Source organism: Xyrauchen texanus, chromosome 15 (assembly GCF_025860055.1).
Source record: "Xyrauchen texanus isolate HMW12.3.18 chromosome 15, RBS_HiC_50CHRs, whole genome shotgun sequence".
In the NCBI taxonomy this organism is placed as follows: Eukaryota; Metazoa; Chordata; class Actinopteri; order Cypriniformes; family Catostomidae; genus Xyrauchen; species Xyrauchen texanus.
Window position 1 is genome coordinate 4,831,637 of NC_068290.1, and position 19,274 is coordinate 4,850,910.

The 19,274-nt window shown below is 36.6% G+C and overlaps 1 protein-coding gene across 1 annotated transcript in view; it reads left to right on the forward strand.

The window, feature by feature from the left end:
• The window catches only part of eif3ha (eukaryotic translation initiation factor 3, subunit H, a), an 85,501-nt gene that overhangs the window by 40,589 nt on the left and 25,638 nt on the right, over window positions 1–19,274 (forward strand). The gene's annotated exons all lie outside the window — the stretch shown is intronic.

The window sequence follows — 19,274 nt, forward strand, 5'->3', positions numbered from 1 at the left end:
ATAAATGTAAGCGAGTGTAAAAGTCAACATCATATACTGTATGTCTAAATGATTTAAGCCTGTCATGCAAAACATACGTTTTTAAATTGGTGTAAAACTTACATTTCTGTTTTATTCCAACATTTACTTCTGGCCTGAGGCCATCCATGTGTTTCAAGTTTCATGGTGCAACGTTTATTAATATTTAGTAGTGTAAAAACTGTAACTTAGTGCCAATTTACACTATAATTAGTATCAAGTGTTAACTTATGAATGTCTGGTGCAACCGGCCATAGGTCTGGAATAATAATAATAATAATAATAATAATAATTCAAATGTAAAAAATATTCCTTTTTAAAAAGTCATGAATTTCTATAAAGAATTTTATGACTTTATAGTCAATTTCAGAGATGGACAGCTCTAACTTAAAGCTCAAATTTTATTGGCTACAAATTCCTCTTTCTAACTGCAATCTCAAAAAAAAAAAAAATTATAATAATTATTTCTATATATATGTATAATTTAAGCATTTCTAATAATCTAAAACTATCTTGGACAAGTCATGGAAATTATTTGTTCCAAAGGTTTGGGTACTGAGTATTTTCCACATTTTAGAATAATCCCTTGAAACATGTTTTTAGTCAGTCCAGAGTCTGTTTAAAGTTTTATTGAAAATGGATCTTAAACATCCAGGGATGCTCCAGAATGTTTGTCCGCCTAACATTTTCTTCCGAAAATGGCTGAAAATGATATTTTTGGTTTTCATTCGAAAGAGACATGGCAAAATAACATCTTATTAAAATTAATTGCCTTGAATACCACTCTTTTTTTTTTTTTTGGGTGAAAAAGTACATTGGCAACTTATATTTGTCTTCAAAAGATCAAAAGGTTTAGATCAAAATGTTTTTGTAGAACATGTTTAAAATAAAGTGCGTCCAAACTTTTGATGATGTGGTACTACCCTTTGAACAAACATCACGTATGTGTGTCCCTCACAGCCTTGTTTTCCTTGGCATTAAATCAAATATGGCCCACACCACGCAAGAGTAGTTCTGCTGGCCTGCTGCCAGTATTAATTTTCATTGTGTTTCCATTTGATGAAGCAGGCATCCTATATTCCTTACTGCAACTTCATCAAATATTTGCTAACCTGGCCGTGTGTAGGCAGTGAATTACCACGGCAGGAGACACCATGTTGAATTCAAAGTAGAAAAACGGGGGTTGTCAGAAGGACCGATGTTGACCTTTGCCGCTTGAACGTGAGCAGTGGTGGGATCTGCGCTCAATCTTTTTGGGCTAAATCTGGCATTTGGGATTGGCCATTTTGCAGTACCATTACGCAGACCCGCTCAGCCGTATGAAATTAGAGAATCGCAGTTTTGGAAGGCTGATGTGCATGTATAATGCACAACTCCATCCATTTGATTGTCACGACTGGCCTGATGGATGCATGGCATTGTCTTTCGGTATGTTCACGGCTTCTTCGCTGGGTTCATTGTGAGAAATTAAGTTGGAATGGATGATGATTATCTCTGGAGGTTCTGGTTTCTACTTGTCAGGCTGAATATGGTTGTAATTTGTCTAATCATTGCTATGGCTCTGGATCTTTGCTGTGTAATTCAGAGGTTTCGATGCCACTATTTTAGTGGATTTTAGTCTTGTGTACACCAGTACAAATGTATACATTTACTTTACAATACCATCTTGAATGATTTTGGGATGACTAGCTGATCAGTAAGGTCCACTACTATAAATCTTTTTTTTAGCATGGGAGTGTTTTGAAAACCTGTTTGCATAAAGGTTCGATTTGGTGATGGAAATGGTGCAGAAACTTGGCACTTGGCTAAATTTTGCAGTAAATAAAGTGATAATGAAACTGCTTGAATCAAGAAAATGTCGATTCCCACAGTCACCACCATTGTGTCCTTGAGCAAGCCACTTAATTCCAGGTTGCTGTGGGGTTTTTGCCCCTGTAATAAGGGCTCTCTGTAAGTCACTTTGGATAAAAGTATCTGCCAAATGTGTAAGTGAAAAATTACATCTAAAGATTTCTTGTTTCAAACAAAATGCCAAATAATATCAACGTCTGACCATATTTGAGCATACTTTTTTTGCTAAATGATTCGGCCAAAGTTTGAGTGTTTTTTGCTTTTACCCTGTCAGCTGCAGGCATGTTGAGTTCAGTTGACTCGCAAAGCTTTTCATATTCCTCATATTCAGTGTGGTGGGTAGTTCGAAGATGGTGAAACAGGTTGGTCATCGAGCTGCTTTTGACTGTAACCGATTTTTTTTGCAGATTGCCGTCTTTTGACTAGCATATGACCTTTCAAAACCAAACCACCTCCATGCTATTGATGATGACCCGCATCTAACAATTAAATCTAGCGTGGGTTGCGAGGTTGTTGGTGTTTGATCTTCTCTCGCCGTTTCTTCGCTCATTTTTAACTTCTGTCATACCACAATCTAATGTGCAACATCACAATCTGAATACGCATGTGCATTAGTATATACTACTATGCTACAGCAAGCAGTGAATTCGTGGACACTTATATGACTTTTTGATTGGTTTTTGAAAATGAGTGACGTACTCTAATGTGATTTTGCATATCGTTAAAACCACAATTGCTATATTATCGTAGACGATATATATCGCACACACCTACTTTAGAGCTTGATGCCTCCAGTGTCAATTCACTTTCGTTAATTGGAACAGATAATTTTGAAAGACAATGGTTTGGAATGACTTGACTGAGTAAATATAAAAAAAATTTTTGGGGTAAACTGTTCTTGACTAGTGGAAAATGGATAAAATTTATAAAAAATTGTGCTGACACTTTACTGGATGTTTTCTAGCCTAAGGTTCAGCCTATCAGACCTGGCCAATAATAAGCAATCTATTTGCATGCCAAAGCCTTAATGAATTAAATGTGTGGCTGTGCGATCAATGATCTGAGATTTTGATGATTGTAAAAGTGCAATATCAAACACTAGTTTATTGCTCTTAAGTTTGACGGGCCTGTTTGCCGGACTGAATTCATGGTTGCCTTGACACCAAGAAATCAGGCAATACATTATTCTGCTGCCTGACACAAGCTCTTACTACTGGTGTCACTTTACATAGAAGGGCTGTGTTGGCCTAATGGCGAATTTCGTTAGGGGATGAATTTTCCAGCACAATCACTTGACAAATCTAATGTCACTGCACGTCCAGGTAATGATGTCTTTGCCTCCCACTCGGTAGTGTTTCACACTTAGGGTTTGACAACGGAAACAATGTATCAGGAGTTGAAGCAATTTCGGTGCAGGTGTGCTTTGACCCTCAATTGGCTCCTTTGAAATCTGAAATTTTAAATTCTATTATGTTTGTTTCCATTTTTATTTTTTCTGTTTAGTCATTTAATCCTGTTTGAGCACCATACATTATCATATGAAATCAAACTTTTTATAAGTAATATGCATTGGGCAAATGCTTTCACTTGTACGGCATTCAAGCTATACATTTTATCACCTGTGTTCTTGCGAATTGGACACAGCGTTGCTAACATCATGCTCTATCAATTAAGATGCTGGATGACAAATTACTTTATATTTTATTCAAAGCAACTTACTATGCTTTCAAGCTACAGTATACATTTTTTACTGTGCTATGTCCATTCTCAACAGTTGAGCGCCATTAACCATATTTTTCAATAGAAAATACCTGTAAAAATATTTTTAAGATTTAAAAATGTTCATAGCAAATTTCATAAAATGTTATTGAATAATCTATTGAAGAAAAAAATATATATAAATATATATATCTATATCTCACAGTTCTTGCTGTGAGATGTTACCCCACTTTTCCACCAAGGCACTAGCAAGTTCCCAGACATTTCTGGAGGGAATGCATAGTCCTAGCCCTCACCCTCCGATCCCACAGGTCCCAGACGTGCTAAATGGGATTGAGTTCGGGCTCTTCGCTGGCCATGGCAGAACACTGACATTCCTGTCTTGTAGGAAATCACACACAGAAGGAGCATTATGGCTGGTGGCATTGTAATGATGGAGGGTCATGTCAGGATGAGCCTGCAGGAAGGGTACTGCATGAGAATGTCCTTCCACAGCGTTGAGATTGCCTGCAATGAAAACAAGCTCAGTCCAATGATATTGTGACGCACTGCCCAAGACCATGACAGACCCTCCACCTCCAAATCGATCCCGCTCCAGAGGACAGACCTCAGTGTAACACTCATTCCTTCGACACCCCTGGTGAGACAAAACCGCAACTCGTCAGTGAAGAGCGCTTTTTGCCAGTCCTGTTTGGTCCAGCGAAGGTCTGTTTGTGCCCGTAGGCGATGTTGTTGCCGGTGATGTCTGGTAAGGCCTGTTGTAAGGCAGGTCCTACAAGCCCACAGTCCAGCCTCTCTGTCTATTGCGGACAGCCTGAGCTCTGATGGAGGGATTGTGTGTTCCTGGTGTAACGTGTCCAGTTGTTGTTGCCATCCTGTATCTGTCCCACAGGTGTGATATTCGGATGTACCGATCCTGTGCAGGTGTTGTTACACGTGATCCGCCACTGCAAGGACGATCAACTGCCCTGGCCACATCTGCAGTCCTCATGCCTCCATGCAGCATGATCGGGACCCTGGGCATCTTTCTTTTGGTGTTTTTCAGAGTCAGTAGAAAGGTCTCTTTAGTGTTAGTTTAATTTAGTTAACCTCTTCCCAATCCTGTAAAATTAGCCTAAAACGCCTAATCAAGGCATACCCAAAGTAAATTTAAAGCTGTTCTTGAACCGTTTGGAGTACATGCATCAGAATTACTGTAAGTGCTACTGATTCTGAGTAATAGAAGTTTGAACACAATGAAATAGAAGTTTTTTTTTTCCGCCTGAAATTTGTTTTGCATACAGATGCCTGCAGATGACTATAACTTGTAGCTATTAGCTTGAGAACACAATGGGATCACAGCATGAATCCTTACCTAGTCCAAGTTCAAATGTTATAACAATATCATAAAAAATGAATATTTTACACATGTTTTTCTAAGGGTACACCCAGGCGTTTTACAAAAGTGCCTTTTGGATACTCCAAAAGGACACTTTGGAAACCTAGGACAAAAAGGCTGCAACTTTTGAACGCTTCAACGTACAGTCATAATTTTGGGCTCTAATGAAAGATGACACTTAGAGCTATCATATTCCATATCCAGATCCACTATTAGTTTTGCTGACACAGAGTAACTGATGCATAAACACATTAGAGTGCCTTTTCCCTTCTTGAAACTAAATGTTGTGCATATAAAAGAGTCAAAACTAGTGCTATAGTGGACAATTTGTTTATATAAAAAATACACAACAAACTATTTACATTAATTTTTACATAAAGTATTTACAAACCATTATAAAATTGTACATGTTTCTAGCAACATGCCAGTCATTGTAGCAGTCACATTTGTGTACAAAGCACATAGGCACAACACAGGAGAGTACTTCACTGGTGTCTTTGCATGACACTGCCTGCACTTCAGACGACCAGCGGTGCAAGATTTGGTGATGTGCAACGGCCTGTGATGTGCTCTTCGTGGAGCAGGAGATACGGGTCTGGCTGTGGATTGAGACCCCAACTCTGCCATGCTCCTCAGCAAGTGTCTCTCTGAAAGCCCTCCTCTCTTGATGAGGTGCTGTCCTGCTGCTCCACTTTATGTGGCCGCTTGCTGAGTGGGGGATAATAAATAAATGTAATTTACAAAGCTAGACACAACTTTTCCATCTTTTCTGTATTCTATATATATATATATATATATATATATATATATATATATATATATGTTTTTCTTTTCGAGTGTGTAAATATGTATTATTGTATGTATATTTACTGTAAATACTGTATACTTTGCCAATGTACTATGGAACAAATAGATGGCCCTACACCTCCCCCACCTCCCCGCATTGTAACAAATAGACTCTCAAACACAACATATATTCTTATTTTCAACTTATATTTATTGATTTATTTACTATATATATATATATATATATATATATATATATATATATATATTTACAGTAAATATACAAAACATCTATATAGCATGTCAATAGATCTGAAACAAACAATGAACTAAAAACACGCACAAACGGTTCAAACACTCACTGAGGAAACACACGACAAAGGGTAATTACAAAATGTGTATTCATTATTCAAACTAAAGCTTATTTATGCGGAATATACAGTAATATATGTTATAAACACAAGAAAACACTTACTTGTCCAGAGCCATGTCTCATCTCTCCATCTGCCTCTGAATCATCTGTATTGTTTTCAGAAATTTCATCTCCAAACTCAGAATTTTGACAATGAATGCCTTCTTATATCACATCCTGGGGTGAAAATCCTGTTTTTCAGCGTCCGTTTCACCATATTTAAATCGCCAAATGTGTAAACAGTTCCAAAGCAGCTCTGCATGCATTTACTGCGGAGGCGCACAGCAGTGGGTAAACTCGAGGAAACTTTGCGCACACACACAACAGAGCCGTACTCTAATCGTTCCACTAAAGCCACATATCACTGTTTTCAGAATTTCATTGGCTATCACGATGCGTCAGTCATTTCCACTCTTCAATGTAATTGGTTTGATCAGTAAACAAAGGAAAGTGGGTATGCCCTTACACTCGACACAGATGGTGGTTGGGTATTGAAGGCTGTGGACAGGACATGGAAGCTCCTATTGGGTCAAATGAGGTGTCAATCGAAAGGTCAGAGTGCGTGCTTCCATTTTGATACCGGATATAGGAAATGTTTACATCTGAACTGAAGTTATTACCGGTAATATGTGAAAGATTAGGCACAGCTGCCAGGTGCTTTGAAATTATGCAACAAGAGTCTGTGGATATTTATTGATGTAATACTGTGATTTGGACTAAACATTTTACTTGATTTGATCATTTGGACATTTGACAATGAAACAACACCGTTTTTGTCGGGAAGTTATGGCTCAGTGTACAACTATGAGGCATCATAGGTGAGTTGCCTAAATTTTGTTATTGGTTGTTTATATGTTGGTGGTCTGACAAAGATATAGATTGTACCTGCTGTTGTGATTGTATCTTAAAATGGTTTATATCAATAGAAAAAGAAATGTAGCTTTCCAAAGATATGTGGCATGTGTACCAATGTAACACACAGCTGTTTTGTTTATCGCATACTTTTATTTTGTACATTTAAGGGCCCGTCCGCGGGCCTAGATTTCCATGGCGTTAAAAAATATGCAATTCAGTTTGATGGAATTTTGTTTAAAAATAGGAGAAATTATTTTGGGTGTATGATAAAAATTGATACAGCAATATTGTTGACACAATTTTCAGAGTAGTAGCTGTCCTGATTGATGGGAAATGTTTTGATTGTGTTCTGCTCCAACGCAGTTAGTGACTAATTTCTAAAATGTCTTTCCGCTGACTTAAGGGCTTTTCAGTGCTTTAACATTTGTCTGTTTTGTTTTTCTATGTTAATATGTGCTACACGTACACCTTTGACCAGATCCCCCGTTCAATGTATGTAGCTTAATGAAATTATACAAATGTATTCAGATCTTCTAATTATAATTCCTCTAGCTAATTCTGTTCTTCAAATGTATGGACTGATTTGATTACAATATCTGGATTGAATTGTCTGAGATAACACAGTAAAGGGCGTCTTCCTGTGTTGAAAGAGCACATGTATCAATACTAGAAACCATGATCAGTAATATGTTAAATGTGTAGCTGTAACTTTTTTAATTACACTTGCTTTTAATTTGCAACAATTTAATTTTTTATTTTTAATGTCACAGACGTTAAATAAGCTTGATCCAAAGCAAGTTTGAGCTTGCATACCTGTTGCCATGACAAAGATGTTCTTTTGAAGAATGTATCAATCCAGGATTGGGTTTATTTGTCAACCATGAAATCCAGGTAACACCCTAATCAACATACTGGGAGCGCCATGTTTTTTAAGAAGCCATGTCAAGTTAAAACCACTTGGGAAAAAAAATACTTTCAAGATCCTTGCATTATGATCTATTCCAGGGGTCAGCAACCTTTTTGACATGGAGTGTCATTTTTATTTGTATTTTTCCTTTTTCAGTGGCTTTGCCGACGCCCCTTTCTTAATGCTATTAAAGTGAGATGAGACTCACGCTGCATGTGCAAGCCATTCGCGCATCACGCGCTTAACTATTTAGCCCTTTTCAGTGTATCACACCTGCAAAATCCTAAAACTTTATTTCCATGTTTAATTTATATTTTGAATACTAATTTTTGAACCCCACAATGAGGGTTATGTGTTCTTTTTTAACATTTAATGTAATGTATGCTGGGTTAGAAATCAAGGATTAAAAGTGGTGTTCTGAAAGCAAAAAGAAACAAATTAAATACAGAATGGAGGCTGTCATCCGCACAGCCTGACTTTAGCAAAGCGGGCACGTTTACTTGCACGATTAACCGTAAGTGCTGCCGGCTGGTGAGGGGCAAATGGCTTGCACACGCTGCCAGAGACTGTTGGGTATACTGCATAATTGTCACATTTTAACTTCTGTTTAGCCTCCCATTCAGCTCATGAAAACATGATGCGTGATCATGAGGAAGTATTATATCAAGATGTAGATTTTAATGTAGAGTAGATGGTCTACTCTCTTGCCATTGCTGGCGTGCCAGTTATTACTTACCTGCGTGCCATAGCTTGCTGACCCCTGTTCTATTCGTTGCACTTTTTTTAGCACAAGAATAGGTTTGGTCTGAATGGCCCTTTAGTCATCAAGGACAACCTCTTCTACATTTTTCTCCTCTTTAAATACAAGTTATTTATTGGTAGCAACCAAATTGCAACCTTTAGGGTGGGCATCGTGTAGCTCCACGCACTTGATCCCCATCTGAAACAAAACAATTCTCCAAGCGAAAATGGGGAAATATTACTCTGCTCGACATTTTATTTGATAAGTACTGAAACCACAGTTGAGAACAGGCTTTCAAAATAATTTATGATGGCTTTTGATTCATTTCATGCAAAATATGTCAGTTTCTGTGAAATTCCATGTTTCTTTGAGTACACTTGCAATGAGAACAGTTTGCAATCCTTGCTTTGCGCATTCACCCGGCTAAATGAGACCTCTCTATGTTGAAGATCAAGGGAACAATTAATCGTTGTGAAATAGCCATGTTCAAAAGGCACTTATGCCGCTCAAAGGGAGAGTTTGAAGGGAGTGCCTTCACTCTAAAGTGTTTTCTACTTTTGCACAGCATAAAAGGGGTCAAATTGTGACTGGTTTTTAAAGTTTATCCTTCATCACATTTCAGATCAAGAGTTTCTGTAGCCTGGACTGGTAGAACATGGTGTTAGCAATGCCAAGGATATGGTTCAATTCCCAGGAAATAAACATACTGTTAAAGTGTAACGTTAAAATGCAATGCAAGTCCAAATGCTTTGTTAATTTTGAACAGTATATCCATATTTAAAAAAAAAAACATTTTTTTTTGCTTGAAGCGTGCTTGTCCGTGCTTGGCCATCTTTTCCATGAATTCCCTTGACAGGCGCAAGTGCTTGACAAAGGCTCGTCCCGTTTAAAAAAAAAAAAAAAAATGTTATCCCATAGATGTTAGATCCATCACAGCCCTTAACTGTAATTTGCACCTTGTCTGTTACAGGTGGTATTAGGGGGAGGGCCATTATCATCTTTGAGAGCTTTCGATTGGACAGAAATCTGTGTAGTGCAGGATGTCATCAATATTTTTGGCTTGTTTTCCTGACAAGTCAATATTATTGTGTATATCTCAAAGGAAAGTTTGTCCATCTTTTACTCTGTGCAGACCTCCACTACAATGAAAGGAAAACACTTGCATTTGCAACAAAATTTCATGCTATGCGACTTCAATGTTTGTTTGACATCTGGTTGGTAAATGTTTAGATTGCACACACCAGTGATTGTGTAGTATAGTGGTGGAATATTCAGCAGCGAGATCCTTTTACTGTGTGTTGAGAGTAAAAGTTGTTCCATATAATGTGTGTCCATAGATGAGATCCATGTGACCCATTTGTCACTTAATTGTCTCTAATACCTTTCTGTTGTTTACAGTCAGTTGTTGATAGGGATGGGCGATATGGCCAAAAAAAATTATCATGATAATTTCAGGTATTTATTGTGATAACGATACAAATGACGATAAATTATTTTCTTCTGTAAAATATCAGATTATGTTGTTTAAGTTGTGTTCCAGTGACTGTGCTGAAAAACATCACACAACAACAATTACACAATAATAATAATTCAAATCAATTACAAGTTTAAAATGTAAACAAAGATTCTTTATTTATTTATACTCTCATGGTGGAAAAATAGTGCAAAGCAAACAGCAAAAGTAACAATCACCAACCATGTCTTCAGTTGTGTTTCAAAATTACAACATAGTACAACTGCAAATAAATCCTGATAAAGTAAAGAAGTTCAGAGTGAAACACACTCTTACCCCGGATTTCCACCAACTGCGGAACGGCTGCGAATCGGCTCCTCTGCGTGTCGGATCCGTGCTCTGCCATCCTTCAATACCTACCAGGTACGGATTTGTTGCGGAACGGCTGCGTTCCGCCATGGATGTTTTCACTCCGCACAGAGATTGTCCGCACGTGAACAGTGAATCGCACGCGCACAAAACTACGTCATCAACTAGACTTATCATTATTATCGTGAGGAGACACATTTTTATCGTGAGGAGAATTTTCAACGATATATCGCAAACGATAAGATATCGCCCATCCCTAGTTGTTGATCAAAAACAACAAAAAATAAACATTTAATTCAAATCACACATGACTCTGAGAAAGCCATTGAAGGTGCTCATTTACAGAAGCTCTTTACAGAAATGTCGGTTTTGTTAAAGAGACGTAATGATTTGAGGGTCCTTTGTTATAATTAAGGGTAGCTTAAATAAGCTGGGAGAGAATTTCTCTCATATGTAATCAAAAGGGACAATATAGCTTAAAATTTTCCAAGATGAATCTATATAAAATTGGAATTGAACCAAGAGCGTGTTAATTGGAATTGAATAGGAAAATCTGTATTGATGCCCGACCGATATATCTGTATCAGCGGATATTTTATCGATATATTGGTGTCATTGCATAGTTTGTCCAGCAGAATGCGCTTTTGACTCCATTGTTTAAAGAGTTGAGCGGTGTCTTCACGGTAAGTTGCTAACTAGTTTGTGAAATCCATACTGGAAAGTTGATAAACAATGACCCCATCATTTTCCCTTTTCAATATAACTAATATAATGTTAACCCTGTCCCTGACAACCATGTCACTCATGTTTATCACATCTGTTTGCTAGCTATAGTTTCTCAATGCAGTCAGTAATGTAGCATATTGAAAGGTAAACATCAGAGCATATTTTTGCAGCTCAGCAGACAACAGTGCGGTGGTGGATTGTGTCTGAGTGTTGATTTCATGCTACGTTGTTATCTAGTTGGTGAGACAATGCTGGAGAGTAAATAAATGACAACAAGCTTATAGCTAACTAGCTAACCACGTAGCTTCTTTCATAGCTTGTCAGCTGAGTGGAAGCTAATGTGTTTTGTTCAGGATTCACTGTTTGGGACCCTCTCCAACCGAACAATTCCAGTCGTTGCATTTATAAAATGTAATATATAGAAGTCTTCAATATATGAACTTGTATAGCAGAATACGGTGTAATGCCGCTGTTTATCCCTCGACGCTGCAGGTGTAAATGCTTCTTGTTTTACAACCTACCATAAATTGACTGGCATATATTAAAATAGTCAGCATTTTACTGATAATTAACAGTACTGATGTTTGTTTATTTATTTACTATTTATTTTATTTATATTTATTCTTTATTTTCTCAGTGTTCATCTCTAGAATTTGTTGACAATGTATAATAATAATAATGAATATTATTTGATAATATTTAAGAAAGCAGCCTTCTGAATACCTTTGCATAGTCGTATCGGTGCATAATCGGTGAACAATCCACATAGAAAAGGACTGTTTTCATTCCAGCTCAAAAATGAACTATATCGGCCACCATATCGGTAATCTGTGAATTATCCCCCTCTAAAATTGGTATCATATCGGTCTCAAAATTCCCATATCAGTTGGGCTCTAATCTGTATTAATTACCCTAGCTTTATTATATTTTGTTAATGTGTTTTTCTTCCCTAAACCGATAGAGACACAAAAAATGCACTTATTTGGACAGTAAAATGTTTTTGGAATTTGAAGTTCACAATAATCACGATTATCTTGAATACTTGCGGTTAGATCAAATCATAATCAGTTGATTATTATGTAATAGTCACAACAGGACTAACACTAGCATACAGATGACCTCAAAGCTAGCACATCTACTTAAAGCCACACAACTTTTAAACAAATTCCACTTGGTTTGATAATTTTGTTTTAAATGATGATAATAAATTAAATGTGTATTAAATGTCCACATACATTTTGGTGCCACTGCATTTATGAAAATGTTGCCCGGACATGTACAGTTCTGATCTTCTGGACCAACTTGGCCCAGTAGGAAACCAAATCTTCTTGTTGAGCTCTGCATGTCATGATGGATTTAGTCAAAGCATAAATAGTCTAGAAATGGAATGCTGTGTTATAGATGGAAAAGCATTGTATTCATTGTTGCAATACAATAATCAATGTTTAATTTATTTCCTTTTACAATGGAGAGTATTCTATAAGTTCCATAAAACCGGCCTCTTGTCCTTGCCTCATTTGCTATGGGTATTTTTAGAGGGTTTCATATCAAGGAAATGTCATTGTGAAGCTTCCAAGGGAATGCAAATTGCATCTTGCGCTGAATGTATTGCCTCATACCTATCAGGTTTTACAGGGCTGTAGGGATTGTTTACTGTGCCGACAGAACTGTCTTTCCTCTGAAAGCTGGGCTGCAGGGTTTTTTGTGCTTGTGTGCTTATTTTGAGGCATCAAGATTTGAATCGCTTGTTTGGCTTTAATTTAGTTCTTTTAAAACATCGCCCCCTCGTGCATTCACTTCGACAAATCCAAGCAAGAGTTTCAGAACAAATTGCATCTGAGTGTCTCATTTATATTCAGTGTTGCCTGTCAGGAACTAGCGAGGATTAATTTACTTGTTAGGCCTTGTAGACACGTATGCATTTTCCAAACGCAAACAGTAATGCCAAATTCATTCCCCGCACACAGCTCGGGGACTGATCGTTGGATATTTAAGCTGCCAGTCAACTGCCAATCGGAAGGAGATGACGAGATGGGCGTGGAATAGCTAAAACTAAATTATCGTTGGTACAATGTTTTGCATTATTGGGAAAAGTGCTCTTAATGTAATACAGGGTTTCCGCGGGGCGTTGAAAAGCATTAAAAGTAATTAAATGGATTTTGCGAAAATTAAGGCCTTAAATGGCATTAAAAAGCATTAAATGTTATTCCTACATGCATTAAAAATTTTAATAGTTTAGAAAAAATATTACCAATTTATTTTTAATATAAACTTCAACTTCATAATATAAACTTCTATTTGCTGTAGCAAAATATGTACATTGGTGTTATAAACACGCAGACCAGTTTGGTAATTGCCTCCGGCCAGTGCAAAATTGCCATAACACTGGATGTTTGGACAGCGGCAGGTTGGGACCTGGATGAGTTAGAATGGAGAAGGTAAATTTAGTAAAGTCGCAAAGAAACTGGTAAGTGCAGATTCCAGCAAAAGTGGCTGGAAGACAAAGAATGTAGGACATGGTTGCAGCCCGTTGGTTGTCAACATGGATCCGTTAAATCTCATATGCAGCCCGATGGCCACAAATCGGCTGTTATAGGCAGACAGCAATTAACTTTAAGTTACTCTGCCGTGACCGACAAAGTAACCTCTTCAGCAACTACTACTACCAACTGCTGCTATAGTGACCACCACTTCCAGCGGAGCCACTGCCAAAGGAAAATAATGCGACCTTGGAGCAGCGCTTGGTTCGAATGCGACGCTGCAGGCAGAGGTGCTCTGGTGTCTGAACACTGCCGTTCAGCACCAAGCATACGCATCCATTGAAGGTGTGTTAAATTACATTTGAAATATCTGCAAATAAATTTACATTTTAAGCTGTACCTTGAGCCATTTCGAATTCAGTTCAGAGTGATAGTTTATTTAAATTATGTAGATTTTCTCAGGTATCCAAGATTATCATCATTGCATCATTGTCAAATTGAATGGTTACAATTGGGACATGGGGGTTTTATATATATATATATATATATCTCTCTCTCCCTGGTTAGTTGTGGGTCGTGTATGGCATTAAAAATATTAAAAATGGCATTTAAAAAGCATTAAATTAGATTTGATGATACCTGCAGTAACCCTGTAATACCATCACTCGCTGTAGAATGCTTGGAGCGCTAGTAGAGCATGTACGGGTAGATGGAAAAGAGGGCTTCCACATTTATTAGACTTTTATCAAGCTGAGTCTACAGTGCAAGAGTGAAAACTAAAGTACATTCATGGCCGTATGAAGGGTTTAAAAAATACCGTGGTCCAAAAACTAAGTTTGTTAGCAGGGTTGGGGCATATGTGCATATTACGATGTTGTATAATAATAGCTTTAAAACAATGTTGGTGTGCAGTAGCATAAATTATATATTTTTTTATTTGAATTATAAAAAAGTGTCTTAAGCAGTACATAAACGTAGGAAAAATTTGTTTTATACAAAATTATATCTATACAATAGTACTATACTGTATTATGACACTATACTTATTAAATTGAACCTATAGGCCTCCCCCAATTACCAAAGAACATACATCTCTGTGGTAATTAGGCCTACATTATTTGAATGAGATCAGGTCAGCTTTTGTTTGTTAAACAGTAGTAACAATGCTAATCATATTCTGGGCACAGTGGGTAGTACCTGCTCTTCCTCTCTCATCTCCATCTTCTCTTTCTTTTTTTTCTCAGTCTCATCTTGTCCCCTGTCTCTTCCGTTCCCAAAGCTGAGCTGTAATTGATGCAGTCTATTCATTTTCATCTGTGTCAGTAAAGAAAGTAAACACAGGGTAAATTGGTATTTATTTGCAAATGTTACTGGCCTCTGCTAGGATAATCTTGCAATGAAAATAAAAATAGACGTACCTCATCATTTTAACATGCATTTCAACCCTACACAAACTGATATGAAAGAGCATATCATCAGTCCGTTTCTCTAGTTACCTCAGTGTTTTGGCAGATTAAGGTACCTGCCCTGCCAGGTTTGTTGACATAGTCTAGCACATGGAGCGCATAGTCTGTACCGATACCAGTGAAATTTCACGGTTCTCGATACCAATTTTGATACCAATACCAAAATATGCTAATATTATAATGTGCTATTGAACACACCTGTTTAGTTATTTTTAATAATTTAATAATGATATTTTAATAATTATTTTTCCAGAACAATTTAATTTCATCAAAATAGATCTGTCTGATCTATAAATTCTTAACAAGTGAAAATAGAACTTTTCAACATGACAAGTTTATTCAGCAGTTTTGTGATATTTTGATTACTATTATATTATTATTACTACAGTGAATCTTGCGTTTTGACTATATAGTTGTAATATATTTGTATTAAATGTTTTAATTTTAGGCTTCAATTTTATTTTGAATCGTGCTTTTATTATGACGAGTGTTTTTTTTTTTTTTTTTTTTTTTTGCTGTATGCTTCACTTTTCTGCATAAACAATTTGCGTCGTGGCCCAGTGTGATTTCTTCCATTGAAGACTTCAGTCATGTCTCATCTGTTTACACTGGCCTTGGAGTCTGACAAATGAAATGTTGGACACAGTTTTGGATTGTTTGTATTTAGCATTTTAGATTACTGGTATTTGTGTATATGGTTATTTTTATATTGTATTACTGTAAACAACTTTGGTCAGCTCTGTTTTAAATGCTATATAAATAGAGTTGAGAGATATAAGCGCAAATGCTGTGATTTAATTATATAAATATGTAGTTTACATGTGCGTGGTTTACAGTAGATTAGTGCTCTGCTTTGTCATCTCAAACAACGTGAACTGATTCTCAATGTCTCTGGCATTTCCGTTGTTTGAGCGATCAGATGTATACATTCATTTAAAATACGCATCTCTTCCACATTAAGATTGCATCTTTTATCGGTTTAATAAATCACATTAGGACGTCACAATTTTTATTTGATTAATTGTCCACTTTAGTGTAAGGAGTAACAGAACACATGTTTAATATGACCATTTTATAGCTGTGGTGCACTGTACTACCAGTACTGCAGAAATACTGGGATAGTTACATCTTTTTATTTTAGTATCGACTTGATACCGAAGTACAGGTACTTTTGGCAACACTAATTTGAATAGAGCTTTCATGTTAGCGGGACTTTTATTTTGACAGAACTTTGAGTTCTTCCTATTTACGGTGTTTGTTAATGGAGTTAACGAAGGAGTTAATTTAAGAGTTAACAGCTGTTTATAATCTAAACACACTGAATGAAAATAAAGCACCAGTTGCTTTTGAGTGTTCACGCATGCATGCGCCCGTGTGGGAATCACATGACCGAGCGGAGTGGTACCTCTTGTTCTTTATGTAGCATGCAGTGCATGTGACTGTAGATTATTTCATTAAATGACATCCTTCTGCTGTTTAAAGATCACACTTGGCCATATACAGAGGTATTTTATTTTCAAATTGTCATTAATTTCATCTCAAAACTGTCACATCTCATATCATTTTGCTAACTACAGCATACTGTAATATGGTACCGAAATTGGCAACAACATGATATCGTGCCGTTCTCATTTAATTGATATTGCGATAGTTCAATAGTACCGGTAAACCGCATGACCCTACTTCAGACAGACATTCCATTCTTAAAGGCGATTTCCATGATATCTCTCCCTCTTTCACAATCATCCAGTGGAACTGCAATCATGGAAAATGGACAGCTTGTCAAGATCATGCTTTTCAACAGGAGGGGACTGGTCCTCATCCCACAGATCTCAGTGCTCAAACTGCTACTGCTTGTAAAAGCTGGCACAGGCAATTAAACTTTCCCCTGCACATGAATAGGAATCAACTCTCTTTTTTAGAGGAAAAGTCATAATTTACTCGCCTTCATGTCAAACACAAAAGTTGAGTGTTTGACGTGTATCCTGGACACACTTTTTCCATATAATGAAAGTTAATGAGGCTGTTAAAGTAAAAAATATTAAACCAAAATTAGTATAAATGGAGTCCAACTGGCACACTACCTTTTTGAAGTCTTCTGAAGCTGTTTAATTGTGATTGTGTGAGAAACACTGAAATTTAAGTCGTTAACTAAAATGTTGACATCCACCCTAGTTATCCTTCATGCATTCATGTGAAAAGCAGCGATGTCTCATTCAGACCTGTTTTGTAATCCGGATCAATCTATTCTTTGAAAAGATCTGAGCTTGAGTCGTATGGACTCTTTCATCATTTTTGATGTCCTTATTCAATTTCACTGTATAGAAAAAGGCGGCAGGAATTTTCTTTTAAAAATGCACCTTTTTTGTCCCATGTAAGATAATAAGTAAATTTAAATTTGGGTGGGTGAGTGAGTAAATAATGAAAGAATTTTCATTTTTGGGAATCTCTTTAACGGTGTCTCTCCAATAGGGTTTATTTATAAGCAGGTGCATTGGAGTTCACTAGCCGAGTTGAGGTGTGAAGTCTGCCTTCGTTTGTTCATGCTGATTTATCTCGTTCTCCTCTCACCTGCAGATGTGAAATTTCCACTCGTGGAAAGTGAGCTGTCCCTGTGTGAATTGTCATTAAAGTTCACTGCTGTCCCCCTCTGCTCCCTGCCTTGTGACACACTGGCATCTCGCCTCATAATTGCTGCCCCTTCCTTTTTTTTATTTTTTTTTTTACCTGTCTGACTGTGCTACATTACTCGAGTAAACTTGCCAAGGAATTTTATTCAGGCTGGGGAGCTAAAGTTTTTGAGACTTATATTTTTATTGCATATTTATACCAGAGGAGGTTTTCTAAGCCAAGTGTTACTGTTATTATTGCTCATCTTCAGAGATTTGAACAAACCCTTTCCTCTAAATATTTTTTCAACGTTAAAATACATTCCTGGATCCCGGCTTAATATATGTAGTGAAAGCTATAACTCATTTGTAGGTTAGTTTAGCTGAAAAGCGTAAACCCTGTGGCGCTTACGAACACTGGTGTTTGTTTGAGCTGGGAGATATGTCAACTTCTGGCACAATCCTTGGTGTGATTTGGGGTCTGGGCTTTCTTTTTGTCCAAACAATGGAAGACATGGAAGTGTTTGTGACACCTGTTTGAAAAATCATGATTTTTGTAGTTCCATTTGAGACTGATTGGGCTGAAATTACACCTTTAACTTGATCCCTAAATGTTCCTTTTGAATTCAAATATACAGTATATATATTTTTTTCATGGGTAAAGCACATTTTTAGGCACAATGCGAAGCAGGATAAAACATTTCTGCAACAATATAATAAAGGACACCTAATATTAATAATAATCTATTAATATTAATTATAAAGCAATTTATTTGTCAAAACTGTAGGTATTTAGTTTTCCGATTTTAACAAGATTGCCAATATTGATATTTTGTCACGAGATCACCCTATTGCTTAGGAATTATGCTTTAAAAATTTAGGTACAGTGATTTTGTTTTAATAATTTTCATAGAAAATGGATTGGATGTGTTGAACACATTACAGACCAAAATTATGAGAGGCACAATGAAAGATAAATGCAAGAAAAAATATTTTGAATATAACAAGGATATATGTGAGGGGAAATGTTTTTGTGCACTGCTGTTTTTGCAGTTTTATACAACTGCGGTTTCGCATATTATGATGAAACATTACAAATTCATATTATGCACATTCGACATGCTCGACCTTTTGGATTTAATTTATTTTGGTACGTTTTTCTTTATATAACACACAGAAACGTGATTATAAACTTCTAAATACACTACGGATGGCCATTTTCAAACATTTTATTTAGGCAAGTACTCTAACCCACAAAAAACAAGTAATTGATTACTCGTAAATTACATTGTTTATTTTTATTCAAAAAAGTTACCAGGAAAGTTTTCAAAATTAGGTTGCTTCAAAAAACGATTCTTAATTGAACCATTCATTAATAAACATGAAATGTAAAAAAAAAACACCCGGAGTTTAGAAACATTGAAAACATAGGGTAATGCACATATATAAACTCTTGAGTCTACATAAAGACCGTCACATTTGTATCATTTTACATGTAATTAT